The sequence below is a fragment of the Sebastes umbrosus genome, chromosome 10 (assembly GCF_015220745.1).
Source record: "Sebastes umbrosus isolate fSebUmb1 chromosome 10, fSebUmb1.pri, whole genome shotgun sequence".
In the NCBI taxonomy this organism is placed as follows: domain Eukaryota; kingdom Metazoa; phylum Chordata; class Actinopteri; order Perciformes; family Sebastidae; genus Sebastes; species Sebastes umbrosus.
This window is the reverse complement of record NC_051278.1, coordinates 12,508,401-12,524,258: the sequence shown is the minus strand read 5'-3', so window position 1 is coordinate 12,524,258 and position 15,858 is coordinate 12,508,401. Positions and strand designations below refer to the sequence as shown.

Here is a 15,858-nt window from a genome sequence, read left to right as displayed (position 1 = left end):
ATGGACATCTTTTATTAAAAAATACTCTGCATTTTGTTGTATGTAGTGCTAATTTTCTTAATTTATATTATAGTAATATGTGTTTATATTTCCATGGGATAGCATAATGCTGTATCCTTTATTTTTATTAGACTGCAAGGTAGAATGTATAACACAATAATACAAATAAGCCAGTCGCAGAATGGCTCCCCGTCTGTGTCTTGAATATTAAAGCACTGCATAAATGTCTAGGTTGAAAAGGGGACTGAAAGGTACAGTGTGTTCAATGGTTGATTCATTTGACAAGACAACAACTTTATTCATCTTTAACAAGCCTTAGGTTTTTGTGTTGCAATATTGTATATATCATTAATATATAACAATTGTAATGTTGTTTTAATATATTTTGAATTTTGATGCTTTTTTGGAAACTTCCATGCCAATAAAGTCAATTATGAATTTGAAAATATTGTATGTAGCTATGGTAGCCCTCAAGAGGTCATAATAACATAACCTGTGATCTTTCCTGTGACTATGATGATATTATATATGACTAATACACTGAGAAAAAGTGTCAAAGTTTAATAAAATAGACACATGTAACAAAGACTTCTGCATGTATCAGATGTTTAGTTACACCGACAGACAATGCAAATGTGAAAACTACTGCAGTCATGGTAGGAATTGCACTTCCTGTATCATGTAAACACAAGCTTATTTAAACTAGTAAATATCAATATCAGGCACTGTCCATGGCTAACATTAAGCAACACGTCCATTTCATAAAAAGGATCCTTCAACCTGAAAACAATAGCTTGTAAAGTAATTCTCTTTGTTAGCCAAAACACTTCAGAGATCAACTCAAATATTAAATATTGTTAATCTCATGTTGAAACTAGTAAGATAACTCTAACATGTTAAATCTTTTTCCTAAATTCTGATATAATATTTTTAAGGTAGACAGTTTCTACCTCTGAATACGTTTTTAAAACAGGCATGCTAATTCATATTTTTATATTATTTTTTCACCTCTCACTGAAATCGTTCTTAGCTTATTGAAAATGGAAGATAGGGGTCACGAAAAATACCAAAAATGTTATAAAATGTTATCTTCTCCATCATGATAGCCGGTCCATCAACATTTTCTCAAGCTAATAATTTTTGTCCACTCGTAGCGTGAGTGCCACACATCCAAACCCCACAGGAGAACATGAATATCCCATTAAAGCTAATCTGTTGTCTCCTTTTGCTGTCAGAAAATGTCCTCCATCATCTGACACGCCGTTCCCATTTTCTCCTCCATCATTGACGCCATTGACACTGAGAGGATTATGAGGTAAATCAATAAACACCACCGGCTTCATGAATGAGCACAAGTCTCGGTGAACTGATACCTCCATACCGGGCTAGGTCTATTTACCTGTGATACCAGTACACAGTGGGATCTCTGGGGCCCGTCCTCTATATAGTTAAGATTAGATGTCACCACGCTTTACAATGAGAAGACACAAATCCACACTGTGTCACAGCTCCATGTTAAAGCACAGCATGTACTGTAAGAAACTAGCCAGAAATCAATGTTAATGTTATCTAACACAATAAAGCCTTTGTTATCCTGTTCATCCCTTCTCTTTTTCTCTTTAATAAGCTCAGTATCTTCTCATGCTGCTCTATAAATGAATGTCTTCAACTCGATATTCTTCACTTCCTGCAACTTTCAGAACTTCCTTGCTATTTTTCAGTAGGAAAGCAGATCTCTAACTTTCAGCAAATGGCATGGGACAAGAAGAGGCAAGACTGCCGACCAGACAGACGAGCGTTCCACTCTCCAGCTCTTAACAAGCATAGTAATACATCAGTCAAAAGCAATAATTTTACTATTAATGAAATTCCAATTTGCCTTCAGTGCATTTCACGTTGACATTTTCCACATTGCAACAGTGCTTTGATAAAGTTTTTAAAATGCAAAAACGCATCTAAGAGGCTAAAGACCAGCCCGGGTGTCAGCGTGCCTGGCAGAGGACTATGGTACTTAATTTTTATCGCCATGTGCCCGGGGCATTGAAAGCCTGAATGTTAACATTGGCTCCATTTTCATTATCATCACATGATTATGGATTTTACTGCATTTAGCTGATAATACAACTAGGAGCTCACCTTAAAAAGAAGTTGCTCGAAGGTTTCATTCCTGCCCAAATGAAATTTTCATTTGACAAACAAGTATAATTAGGCTGCACTTCTTGTTCAGTGTCAGTCTGTTTTCTGATTGAACTTAGACCAATTTGCTGCCACTAAATGAGTTTGAATAATTTCCATCCTGAATGTCTCGGGGACATTAGCTTTAGGAGTGCTAAGTGGCCGCATGCTTTTTGAAGTTGCTGATTATTTGATGCCACCCCTGTCTACCTATACGTTTTTGAGCTTACTTCAAAGTTAACAAGGAAAAAAAAAAGCTCCACATAGCCTTCCTCGGAGTACAATGAGAATTTGAAAGTGTTTTTGGCCAGGTCTGGGAGGCAAAGTGAAAATTACTTTAATAAGTGTGTAATACACTTCGTTAGCTTCAATGCTCTTTGCTTCTTCACTTTATTTCTTTCATGTGGCCACTTTTATTGTATTGAATGAGCGGATTTGTTTCTGTTGAAACTGTGCACCTAATAACTAATATTGCAGTATCAGTTTCATTAAAGCCGCTAATTATAAATTAATACATTATGAATTATGAGAAGTGCTGCAGCTTGCTCTCTCATTGCCTCTCTGTTATTGATAATAATGTGACACAAGGATGTTTAGTATACATTAGAAGAAGTGGTAACTAGTGCTAGGCAGTTATACTGTAGCCTTTATCCACATGAAGTGTTTATTTCCTATAACACAATAAGCATAAATATATTAGGAGATAGATAACCTACTATTAATAGCAGCGTAAGCCTCTGCAGCCACAAGAGGAGAAACAGAAGCAGACCACTGTGGATGGCAGAGAAAAGTGGGGTTATTTGTATATTTCCCCCTAATGGATTTGGTAGATGACCTAAAATCTGAGTAACAGCTATTTCAGTAGGTTTAATCCAGTCATCCTCAAAAAAATAAATAAATAAAATAAACAGCAATGTGGAAATTGAACGAGAGAAATGGAGTGAATAAAACGGGTGAGGGCAAAAGAAAGAGAGGATCACAAATAAAGCTCAATGTAGGATTGATGAGAGGAAATGGGGATTTTGACAATGTGATTAAGTAATGGTTTCAAAATATGGCAGCGATGGTGATGTCAATGAAGGGCGGAATTACATTTCATTATCATAAATATAAGGAAGGCAAACTGCGGCTTAGTTATGAGGAGTTTACAGGCTGGTGAGCCAAAGACTCGACCCCAGATCCTCCAACAATCGCTCTAAATGTTTCAGCTACTTTCTTCTGTTGGCTGCATTTGAAGATTTTGGTCATTCATCAGAAACATGTACTGAATAGTTTAACATTAATAAACACTTATCGATATTGAATAGAGTATTTTCAAAGCAAAAAATATATCCTGTCTCATTAAATGATCAAATCTATTTTATGCTTTTCAGGGTTCCCAACCCTGCAAAGAAACTCTGTGCCCAGAAACACGGGATCAAGCTCTCTCCTGTCTCCACGTTCCCAAAGTGGCACTAAATAACAGAGCTACACTCAGAGCAATGGTGGTTTACAGTACAGAGGACTATTGAACTAACACGACAATGGGCTCAGAGACCACTACAAAGTGGAGATAATGCTGTGGACTCGACTCAAAAGACAGAATTACTGTGGATGGAAACGGATTGCAGCACATCTGCGATTCATTTGCGTTGTACTCATTTTTCTAAGGAATGACACGACTCCAAACCAGGGTTATTATGGTAAACTAAAACTGAAACTAAAACGAAAATAAGCAGTGAAAAATATATTTTAGGAAACTGAAACTAAAAAAAACTATTGTTGAAGAAAAACTATAAACTGAAACGATATTGCCTGGTTAAAAAACGAATACAAATAAAATTAAAATGAAGGTAAAACTAAAATAAAAACAATCCATTTAAATTTTAGTTTTTTAACTATTATATAAATAAAGAGACCGTGTGAATTTTCAACTCTCTCTCTCTTGACCTTCCAGGAGGTGGCACTATGACGCAATTGCTTCACATCCGACACTAAAGTAGCGTGAAGATTAAACATTAAACATTATGGTCATTCCTATACAGTCATCCAACCATGTATTTTGTACAGTATGTACTAGGGCTGTCAAATTTAACGTGATAACGCGCTAACGCAAATTTGTTTTAACGCCACTAATTTCTTTAACGCATTAATACAATCGATCTTTTGGAGGTTGTAGTGGGCTCAGTTTTAAAGGTAGAGGGAAGATACTGGCATCATATGAAATTAGAAAAGCTAAAGAATCCATTGGCACCAACCATGTCATGCTAGCTTGTCGAGAAGGAGGTTAAATAACGTTCAAAACTTGCGCTAAATTTTGGCGAGGAAAAACTATCATGACCATTTTCAAAGGGGTCCCTTGACCTCTGACCTCAAGATATGTGAATGAAAATGGGTTCTATGGGTACCCACGAGTCTCCCCTTTACAGACATGCCCACTTTATGATAATCACATGCAGTTTGGGGCAAGTCATAGTCAAGTCAGCACACTGACACACTGACAGCTGTTGTTGCCTGTTGGGCTGCAGTTTGCCATGTTATGATTTGAACATATTTCTATGCTAAATGCAGTACCTGTGAGGGTTTCTGGACAATATTTGTCATTGATTTATGTTGTTAATTGATTGATATATAATAATAAATATATACATACTTTTGCATAAAGCAAGCATATTTTCCCTCTCCCATGTTAATAAGAGTATTAAATACTTCCTAAATCTCCCTTTAAGGTACATTTTGAACAGATACATTTTTTTTAATAATTAAATATTTTGATCGATTGACAGCCCTAGTGTGTAATATGTAGCTACTTTTGAGACATTATAGCCAGTCCTAACAAAAACAAAAAAAAAACTAAATATATAAAACTAAACTAAAACTAGCAAACGCACTCTGAAAACTAATTAAAATGAAAATGAAAAGTCAAAACTAAACTAAAATAAAAACTAATTGAAAATTCAAAACTATTATAACCTTGCTCCAAACTTGAACAAAAAGCTGACTTATACTGTACAACGATACGCTGCGGCTTTGTTGGTTCTCGTCCCAGTCGCTCAATGAAAATAGTGGAAAAAATGTCTTCAAGCCAATCAATTGATAAACAAAGACAGTAATTTTTATGAAGGGTTTTCATTGGGTTTTATACGTCTAACAAAGTGTAAGCTCACTCTGTTAACTTGACATTACAGACAAAGTACTATACAGCGTGTATTTGACTGCTTTATGTCAAACTTATTTTAATTCATATTTATGTCTTAATAACATCTATCTGACTGACTTCATGGTGGAACAAGTCACTTAAATGTCACTCACTGTACTATCTATTAGGTAAAAGACATGCCCTAAATAATGACATATCAAAAACAGTATGTTCCATGAGGTGATCTACTCAGAAAGGGACATTTTTTAAACTCTTGTACTTAATGTGGCAGTAAACTTCCTGTTTTATTTTTATAGGTCTGAATTCCAGTAAACTGAGGCGCCATGCAATCATCATTATGAATTCTGTGTCAAAAAGCTGTGAAAACACTCCTTAACACTACAGTACCTAGGAGCATTTTAATTGACATGTTGAAATTTTATGCATGATTCTACGTCTAGAGTAATTCAACGCCAGAAAGTGTTGACTTTTGCTGGTTTTACATCTGCCACAATGATTACCAAGAGCTCCACAGCATCGTGGAGACAGGCACTTCGCTGCTGTGTGTTCTTCTACCTGGTTGTGACATGTTGGTGCTGTGTGCCAGACATATTTAAAAAAATCTTTGCTGAAGACTCACTATGTCTCAACCAGAAGCAACACAAACTACTGTCCTTCACCACATACAGCAGGGTCTCATTAGTTGACAAGAATTACAACACACTGACAGTTGCAGCTCTAACGCCAAGTCAAAGATGTGAATTATATTTACGGTATACTTAAAGGAACAGTGTGTAACATTTCGGGGATCTATTGGTAGAATTATAATATAATATTCATAACTATGTTTTCATTAATGTATAATCATCTGAAACTAAGAATCGTGTTTTTGTTAGCTTAAAATTAGCCCTTCATATCTACATAGGGAGCGGGTCCACTTCACAGAGTCCACCATGTTCTTCCGCCATGTTTCTACAGTAGCCCAGAACGGACAAACCAAACACTGGCTCTAGAGAGAGCCTTTCACGTTTTTACGTTACCTGAAGGCCACCGTAGTTCTCCAACACGCTTGTGAAACTGCGGTAACGTGAGCTGCGAAGTGCTAAACCGTGTTACCGCCAGCCGCTATCTGACTTCTGTTGCTCCTAAAGTAGTGTTATTATGGTAAGGATGGCCTCTGAGCGAGGCAAACAACGTTACCTCTGTTTTGCACTCGACAGCTCACGTTACCGCAGTCTTGGAAAGGGAGGAATGAGCGGAAGGGTACTCAGTTGGTTGCAATCTGCAACCACACCTCTAGATGCCGCCAAATCCTACACACTGTACCTTTAAACCTGATCATCATAACCTCTAATAGGGCATGACCTCGTTGTTCAACTATTCATTCTTTGTTTTTTGTTTATGCTTTGACTTGGCTTCCCTAGCCCGCTGGTTTTGATTTGGATCAATTGTTGTCTTTTCCTGGTTTTAAAGGCTGCATTACAGTAAGGTGATGTATTTTTCTGAACTTACCGGACTGTTCTAGCTGTCCTATTATTTATCTTTACCCACTTTGTCATTATATCCACATTACTGATGATTATCAAAAATCTCATTGTATATATATTTTGTAAAAGCACCAATAATCAACCCTATGACATTGTTGCAATACCGATATTGAGTTATTTGGTAAAAAATATCATGATATTTGATTTTCTCCATATTGCCCAGCCCTACATTGTAATAATAATAATGTGTGCTTCTGAATTTAAATGATTTAATTACACTAATGCAACAATTTAAGAGTGTTGAAAGTGCAGTATAATGACAACATTACATATCATCCTCATCTACATTTTCTCACTAACTGTAATGCAAACAAAAAGTTTTTTAGAAGTAATTAGAGCAAGTTAGAGATGATTCGTCACCTCCCATGGTGGTAAGGATTTCCATAGATGAAATCTCTCTTCCACAAACACAAACAGTGATTAAGCCAAAATCAGATTTTGGTATCTACAGCCCACAGTTTGCATCCAAAGCTGCTTAGCCTTGGCAGCTAATGTGAATTGCTCCGGTGGTAACAGGGAGCAACCTCTGAACCGAGCTGTTAGGAGCGTAATGAATGAATAGGAAGGAACAATGCAAATGATTTATAGCCATAATTACTGAAGGCCTCAAGATCCGACGGTTTAAGTAGTCTTTTCATCATTAAAAGCAGAGCTGATCACATGCTATTGCTGGTGGGAGTTTACTCAGCTTCAATAACCATCAACACTCTGGCTCTATTCAGATCTATGGCTAAGTCCCAGGTGAGTGACAGGTGCCAGCTACAGGGCTGTTAGGAGAGAGCGTTTGTTGATATAACCGTGTTTTCCTCTCTTTGAGCGACTGATCTGCAAAGGTACACATAAAGGCCCTCCTTCAGCAATGTACACAGAGCACTTCGAAAGGAGTACATAAAACTGCCTCTCCCCCCTCCCTGCAACATTAAACAGTGTGGAGGGGGTGCAGTGGGAGGCATGGGGGGGAGGGAGGCTGGGGGACTCAAACAAACGCTGGAGAGTGGCAAGTTTGCATTTGCCCATACCAACAAGCTCCTATCTCATTAACAAACCGCTGAAATAAAAGAGTGCTTTTTTGGCTCACAGCTATAAAAAAAATTATCATAGTGATGATGTTCCTCAGCCGTCAACAGAGCTGTGATAACGTTGTTTGATGATGACTTTCCCATGAATGTTAAGCAGCCGCCGCGGCAGAGGAAAGGAGCTTATCAGCGTCTAATGCCCATCTCTAATTCCTGCCCTTCTTGAACTAGCCATTTTCTAACAGCGTTAACTGTCAAATTTACATCCCGTCTTAATGCCACTAAAGAGTACGGGGGATGAAGAGTAAATGACAGCAGTGTAATGAGGAAGGCAAGGCATTCCTTCTTACTTTCTCTCCCCCTCGCTTTCTCTAAGGAGAAGGAGATTTCCACAATATGGGGGCTTTTTTTCTTTCCTCCTCCTGTGCCATGATGCCGTGATGGAGAGCTTACCTGTGAACTTACTGTAGGTGCACATGAGCTTAATTAACACTGGGCTCTTATGTGAAGGAGGAAAAATATATATATTTTTTCACTGCACTGCAAATGAATACATGCAGGCAAACAACAATAATCTGACAATGACAATGCAGCACATTTGGAACGAGCATTTTGTATCTACAAGAAATCAGCAGTTGGTTTAGAAATGTAAAAGTTAAAAGGGATCAACTTAGGCTAAACAGCCATCATTTTATTATGATAAATGGAGGCCAGGAGGTCGTATTTAAAGTACAGCGTGACTAGCAGTCATATCACGTTTTCTTTTTTTTCCTGATTTTCTATAAAACATTCTTATTTTGTGCATTCCTTAACATCAATAAGACGTTACAATTACACATTATTATTGTGATTTGTTTTAATACTGTCTATAATAACACTGCTGCTCTGTAGTTTACCTGATTAGTACAGTTACATCTTAATCATATCACTGTAATGTTCGTCAACAGGCTCTAGCAAAAGATAGACACCCTGGTCCCAATCTCTTCTACCAAATTTCTTATACGTCATTAGTCCTTGGTGCCCAGTGCACATAATGAAAGAAAACAATGAATTACATCAGTATTTTGATTCGGTACAACTGAGCATCCCTTATCAGGGAACTGACCACTTTCATTTTCTGTTTTTAAATTGCCATTTTGTCCATTAAGTCAATTAAAAATGCTGAACTATTGCAGGAGACAATCACTTCTGACATTCAAATAAAATAATGGGAAAATGGCCACAGCTTCATTGTAAAAACAAATTTTGTTTTAAATTGATAGGGTGTAACCTTTGAAAAAAAAAAAAAATGATGTACATTTTATGTATATTTATCATATTATGTATATAATATAGGTTCAAGGTTCTTTATTTGTCATTTGTCAATTCCAGCAAAGCAGTCATTGGCAAATCATTTGTCTCAGGTTCCTTCAACAATGCTCATAAAATATGTTTATATATAAAAGGGGAAATCACACAAGTAAATGTAAAAGCAAAATAATAATCTAAAGTATAAAATAATGCAGTTAAAATATAGGGCTTGAATAGAAACATATGTAAATATAAGATAGTAATGTAAATGTAAATTTGTAAATTGTAATTTTGTTGATGACAGTATTTCAGATATGAAAACTGAATGTAAACAGGATGTAGTAGGTAATAATGAGAAGTACTAAAAATATATATACAGGGGTGTAGACAGGGCTGTTGTATGTAGAGAGAAGTAGTAAATATGTATATACTATATATACATAGAGGTGTAACAGTAAGCATAGGTTAGACATTTTATCTATTTTCTTCTCATTACTTTGTGATGATAATAATTTAGTATAATTTCAACAATAAATTGATGAGGCTTCCCAGAGAACGTACTTGCCTCTCTCCTAAGGAAGCCTTCGTATTTATGCATACTTCTGTTCCTTTAATGCAAATGAGACAAGTTGAAAGTTTTCTAATGTCTGCATGTAATTTAAGATGGCATTTAAGCCTCCTACCCTAGATGCTATCATCATAATTAATTCATCAGGTAATAATTCCCATTATTCCAAGGCATTATTTTATGTCAGGGAAGGTAATGAATAGCTACGAGGGCACGCACACTATTTAGCTACGAAATACAACAAGCTCTGCAGTTTGGATTATACAATAGACAGCTGGAAATATTAAAAATATACACAATCAGCTGTGGAATTGGATGAAATACGGACTGAGTGGTTGTGTAAAAGCAAATGTGATTTCTTCATAATTTAATTTGGACTGGTGAATATTCAATCTTCATTCTCACACAGGAAAAGTGGAATAAAGATAAACAGAAGAAAGGTTGTACCTTCCATCCGTGCTGTCATAATCAACCATGAGAGTGAACCTATGAATATGTAGTCCATTTCATCTGAGGGGTCGGACTCTGGTAGGGCAGGCCAGCCCAGATTAAATCTCAGCTCGTCTGATTGGACCGTACAACGATTCAAACTGAGCTAATTTCATGCCAATCTGGTTGCCTCCAGTGAAACTATCCAAAAGGCAAGAGGCTACAGTGATTTGGATAAGAAGAGACAACAGATAAATGGTGAAATGAAGTTGAAGGGGGCCTTCTTACCTTTGAGAGGAAATATTTCAATTTAAATGTATCACTTTATCAGTGTAAAGTCCTCCAGCTTTGCAGCTCTGAGATTACACCAATTAAACATCAAATATGGTGAACTAACTGCAAATGAACAAATGCCTCGTGTGCTCCTGTTTAAAGGTTGGCGTTATGCTGTTCAGAGACATTCACTTACAACCACAATTAGTCTGCTGCGTGTAGATTTAACACAGCTTCACACGGGCCATAAACACAGCTACTGAGCTGGAATTATTGGTCAAAGTCCACTGAAAAGCATTTGATTCCAAAACTGTGACTTGATTCATGATTTTAGTCATTTAGTCAAGTAGAAATACAGAATATTTGCAGGCTAGAGCAAATAATGTCTATACATTTTACTGTAGATGCATATCATATAATGCGTAATATACACATTGTGCAATAAGGTGTACATAATATCCTTTCATTGTGATATGGAGGGAGCAGACTGCATAGACTATACTATACATAATCTACTCATAATCTAATGTACTAGACAATTTGCTGTCCAGCTCTTACCTGTATATACGTATAACCGCTATATGTTTGTTTGCTCACATTTGTTTAACTCTATGTCTGTATCTAGGGGCGGGAATCACCCCACGATACGACATTATCACGATTCTTAAGTCACGATACGATCTTATTGCGATAAGATATATTACGATATGATGCGATTTATCACCTTTTTTCAACTGCAAATAATGCAGTTTGTCAACATTTGTTTTATCTAATTGTTCACCTCAGAGTTTTCATTCACATATCTTGAGGTCAGAGGTCAAGGGTCAAGGGGCCTTAGCGTTCTTCCCGATGAACTAGAATGACATGGTACCAATGGAATCCTTAGGTTTTTATAGTTTCATATGATACCAGTATCTTCACGCTGGCTTTAAGACTGAGCCCGCTACAACCTCTGAAATACAGAATAGCATTGGCTTGTTAAGAGGTTAGTTTATATACTAAAAGATTGATACTTGACATCCGTGTATCAATACAATATTGCCACGCAAAATATCGCGATACAATGCTGTATCGATTTAACCCCCCACACCTATCTGTATCTGTATCCTCCAGTAAAATGATCTCTTTACCGAGTAGATTCAACACACCCCATTTGAATACCCTTTACCATTATTTTTCACATTAAATAGAGTCCATCTTTAATTCAATTATCAAAAAGTGGAGCGATAATCATGAGTATAATCATTGACTTATCGGAGCCCATGTTTTGACCCTGTATTAAATCTCTTGCTATTTCCATGCAGTTCAAGTGGCTAAATATTTCTGCTATTCTAAAGACAAAATGGTATATCAATGGTTCATATTTCAGCTTAGAGATCACCTGCATCAGTCTGGGTAAACCAGGAAACATCCAGAAGAGTAGACACAGCACTGGTTAGTCTCCAACCCGTCTCTCCCGCTCTGCAGTTTTCTGCCGCTGAGCTCTGCCTGTGGGCACAACAGATTTGACACAAGAGTGCTGATGAATCTCATCAGTTTAATGTGTTTATGCTCGCTAAGCCCTAAAAGCTTATTGCTGTTCAATGGAGTGCTACAAAGTTACCTAATTTCCCCCCCGGTTGTCTCTTAGCACGCTGGCGACGCAGACTCCCAATAACATGATGTACTCTGCAACCTGTGGAAGACAGAGGCCACGCTGTGTCTCAGTGATTTGTGTTATCGGGCAGAGAATAGACCTTGACAGAAATACAGTGAGCGCAGATATTACTGTTTTTTTTCCACCTTAAATTCAGCCCATGACTGTCTCTCTCCCTCCACATTGATCCCTTTTTACAGCCTTTTCACAGTAAGTACTTTAGTCTTATCTTCACTGCCCCCACCTCGCCTGTCTCATACTCTACCCAATGAGGCTGGCTGCCTATATGACAGCTAACACCCAGTATTAATTAAAATGTCATGCCTCCAAATCAATATTGTAAAACAGTTCAAACACAACTCATCGCCACTGCTGTGATAAGTGCTTTTGGGTGACAGGTAAGTCCAAAGAAAGAGACGCGGGAGAATAGTATGAGGGATTTACCCAGAGCCAACATGTAACATTAAAATGTATTACCCCCCCCTGTGCGTTACTTCATCACTCACAATTGCAAATTATCCACACTGTCACGAAGTGTGCTGCGCTATAAACTGACAGATCCATAAGTCAGCAGCAACAGGCCAGGAGGCTCCACGCGAGAACTCTTTAGCTTCAGATGTCTGACTGCAATGCGTTAAAAGTGACTAATGCACACTCATTTGGGAAGGAGGCTGTCAGAGGGGGGATTTATCAGTGCTACTCAAGTCCATCTGATCACATTTATTTCTAACTCTGCTCTGTTAGGTAACGCCTGCACACTACTCCAGGACACAATATTTTTATTGACTACGTTTTGATCCTGCTTGGACCTCCGTCAGGTCAGTCAGGGTTTGAAAAAGTGGAAACCTCACCTATATATTTATACATAAAGCACACCAATAGGCAAACAAGCTTAATGATGGCAGGTGTGGTTCATCTAAAACACCAATGTGATAGAAAACATCCACAAACAATTCACAATTTGATAAGGTACATAAAAACAATAATACAAAAGCCATACTTCTCATAACAAACATGTTATGTTACATTACATTGAAGTAGAGGAAAATAGGAAAGAAGAAATATTTAATACTTGTACAATAAATTGGGTTTAAAACACCCTTCTAAATAAGTAATCTATATCAAATCCCACTATGGATTTGGACTAGGGCTGTCAAAGTTAACAAGATTCCTTACGTTTTCTAGTTTTATATGATACCAGTATCTTCTCTTAGCTTTAAAACCACGCCCGGTACAATCTCCGGAAGATCAATAGCATTAACGCGTTAACGCAAGTTTGTTTTAACGCCACTAATTTCTTTAACGCATTAATGCAACTGATCTTCCGGAGGTTGTACCGGGCGTGGTTTTAGAGCTAAGAGAAGATACTGGTATCATATTAAACTAGAAAACGTAAGGAATCCATTGGTACCAACCAAGTCATGCTAGCTTGTCTAGAAGGAGGTTAAATAACGTTCCAAACTTGTGCTAAATTTTGGCGAGGAAAAGCTAGCATGACCATTTTCAAAGGGGTCCCTTGACCTCTGACCTCAAGATATGTGAATGAAAATGGGTTCTATGGGTACCCACGAGTCTCCCCTTTACAGACATGCCCACTTTATGATCATCACATGCAGTTTGGGGCAAGTCATAGTCAAGTCAGCACACTGACACACTGACAGCTGTTGTTGCCTGTTGGGCTTGACTTACCATGTTGTGATTTGAGCATATTATTTTATGCTAAATGCAGTACCTGTGAGGGTTTCTGGACAATATTTGTCAATGTTTTGTGTTGTTAATTGATTTCCAGTTATAAATATATACATACATTTGCATGAGGCATATTTGTCCACTCTCATGTTTATAAGAGGATTAAATACTTGACAAATCTCCCTTTAAGGTACATTTTGAACAGATACAAAATTTGTTATTAATTTGCGATTAATCATGGACAATCATGCAATTAATCGTGATTAAATATTTTAAATGATTGACAGCCCTAATTTGGACAGGTGTGTCTTTTTTCCATAGTGGGATTTGATATAGATAACTTAATTAGAAGGGGGATTTAAACCCAATTTATTGTACAATTATTAATATTTCTTCTTTCCTTTTTTACTCTACCTCAATGTAATGCAATATTTTTGAACGTAGGTGACGGATTTTCTGATATATGAGATGATGAATATGACATAAAATATCATGTTTGATATTCAGAAGCATGATAATAGAAGTGTGGTGAATTGTTTGTGGATGTTTCTATCATGCTGGTGTTTTAGATGAACCACACCTGCCATCATAGAGCTTGTTTGCCTATTGGTGTGCTTTACGTATAAATATGGGTGTGGTTTCCACTTTTTCAAACATTTTGACCTGATGTAGATCCAAGCAGGATCGAAACGTAGTCGATAAAAATACTGTGTCATGGAGTAGTGTGCAGGGGTTACCTTTTTTCTTTACTGACGCTGTTCTGATAGCCTCGCACCTACGTGATGTGCGAATAATTAATCTCCTTCAACTCTGCTCTGTTAGGACAAAAATACAAAAAAGGAGAGAGTTATTACCAAACTACTTTCAATGGACTTCTGTAACACAAGGTATAGGCTTTTGCCATGAAAAGTTCCCATGAATAAAACCAATAAAATGCCATTTCTTCGCAATATTCCAACTATTATGAGGGTTGATTCAAAACTTTGCGAGGCCGTGCGTGTTCACGCATACTCATTGAAAGGCATTGTTCAAAAGCAATGCTCGGGATATGGATAGAATGTGACAAATTCTGTCAGAGTAAATATGGTTTAATAAATGAATTAGCTTCATAAATAATGGCTGTAATGACATTTTAGGGGACAATAAGCCTAAGCGTTGTCAGGAAATAGTTGATGTATGAGTTTCATGCCTCAGCGGTTCCTCAAAATGAATAGGCTTGGGAAGATAGCAGGGGCCTGCAACCAGCCTATTTCCTCGAATTATCTACTTGTTGTCAATTTGCACAGTGGAATTACACATGCAAATTGAACTGCCTGCACAAACACCACTTGGAGATGATAAAAACAAATTAACAAAGGCTATAGAAGGAGGATTTATTTCACTGGCTAACCCAGGTCAAGCAATACATGTATTTTACAATTGTGTGTACCCAATTTTGGTGTAATTATATCAGCAAATTATTCTTTGTAATCTTATTATTTTCTGCCCAAGCTTCTCCTTACACACATAATTAACTTCCCTCATATCCTCGCGAAAAAAAAAAATCAGCTTGCTTCTGCATCACAGTTTAATCTGATTTGTGGTTCGTCGCCTTTTTGCAGAGGAAGGTGAGAGGTGAACAGTTTAGTGACACAGTTTAGTGTAACCGCTTGGTAAAGGAGCAGACAAATCTACATAGCAGAAGTCACAATGTTAAAATATAGCTAAATAATCACCTCTTAACATCCTCCCTCATACTGGGGAGGAAATTAAGAGTCCCCGGACCTCCACGTTTGCTATTAGATATCTCATTTACTTTGTACACACAGTGCTAATCTGCACTAATGAATTCTGCCACACCAAGCCAGATCGAGATGACTTAAAATTATTACCACTTCCACAGATATGCCTTTCCTCATTTGAGGCTCAATTTGGCTGGCTCGCAAAAACAGTCTGTCACAGTAAGATACTAATAATTAGGGTTTTAAGATGATTAGTTTATCTCTGTGCTCTTACAGTCCTGCCTCTTATCCGCCATGGCCAAAACTTAATAAGAGGCTCTAAGTTTTAAACAGCCAACTCCAAATTACCAAGAAATGACGGAAATAATGAACTGGAGCACATGCCAGGGAGAGAGA

General features: G+C 37.3%; 1 protein-coding gene across 1 annotated transcript in view; it reads right to left on the bottom strand.

Moving 5' to 3' along the window:
• LOC119495947 (sorbin and SH3 domain-containing protein 1) overlaps window positions 1–15,858 on the bottom strand; it is a 94,291-nt gene that overhangs the window by 75,069 nt on the left and 3,364 nt on the right. Inside the window, exons 2-3 of the mRNA XM_037782889.1 lie at window positions 12,020–12,091; window positions 11,798–11,904 (exon numbers count right to left, since the gene is read on the bottom strand). The gene's annotated coding sequence lies outside the window, so the exon portion shown is untranslated. The remainder of the gene's footprint in view (window positions 1–11,797; window positions 11,905–12,019; window positions 12,092–15,858) is intronic.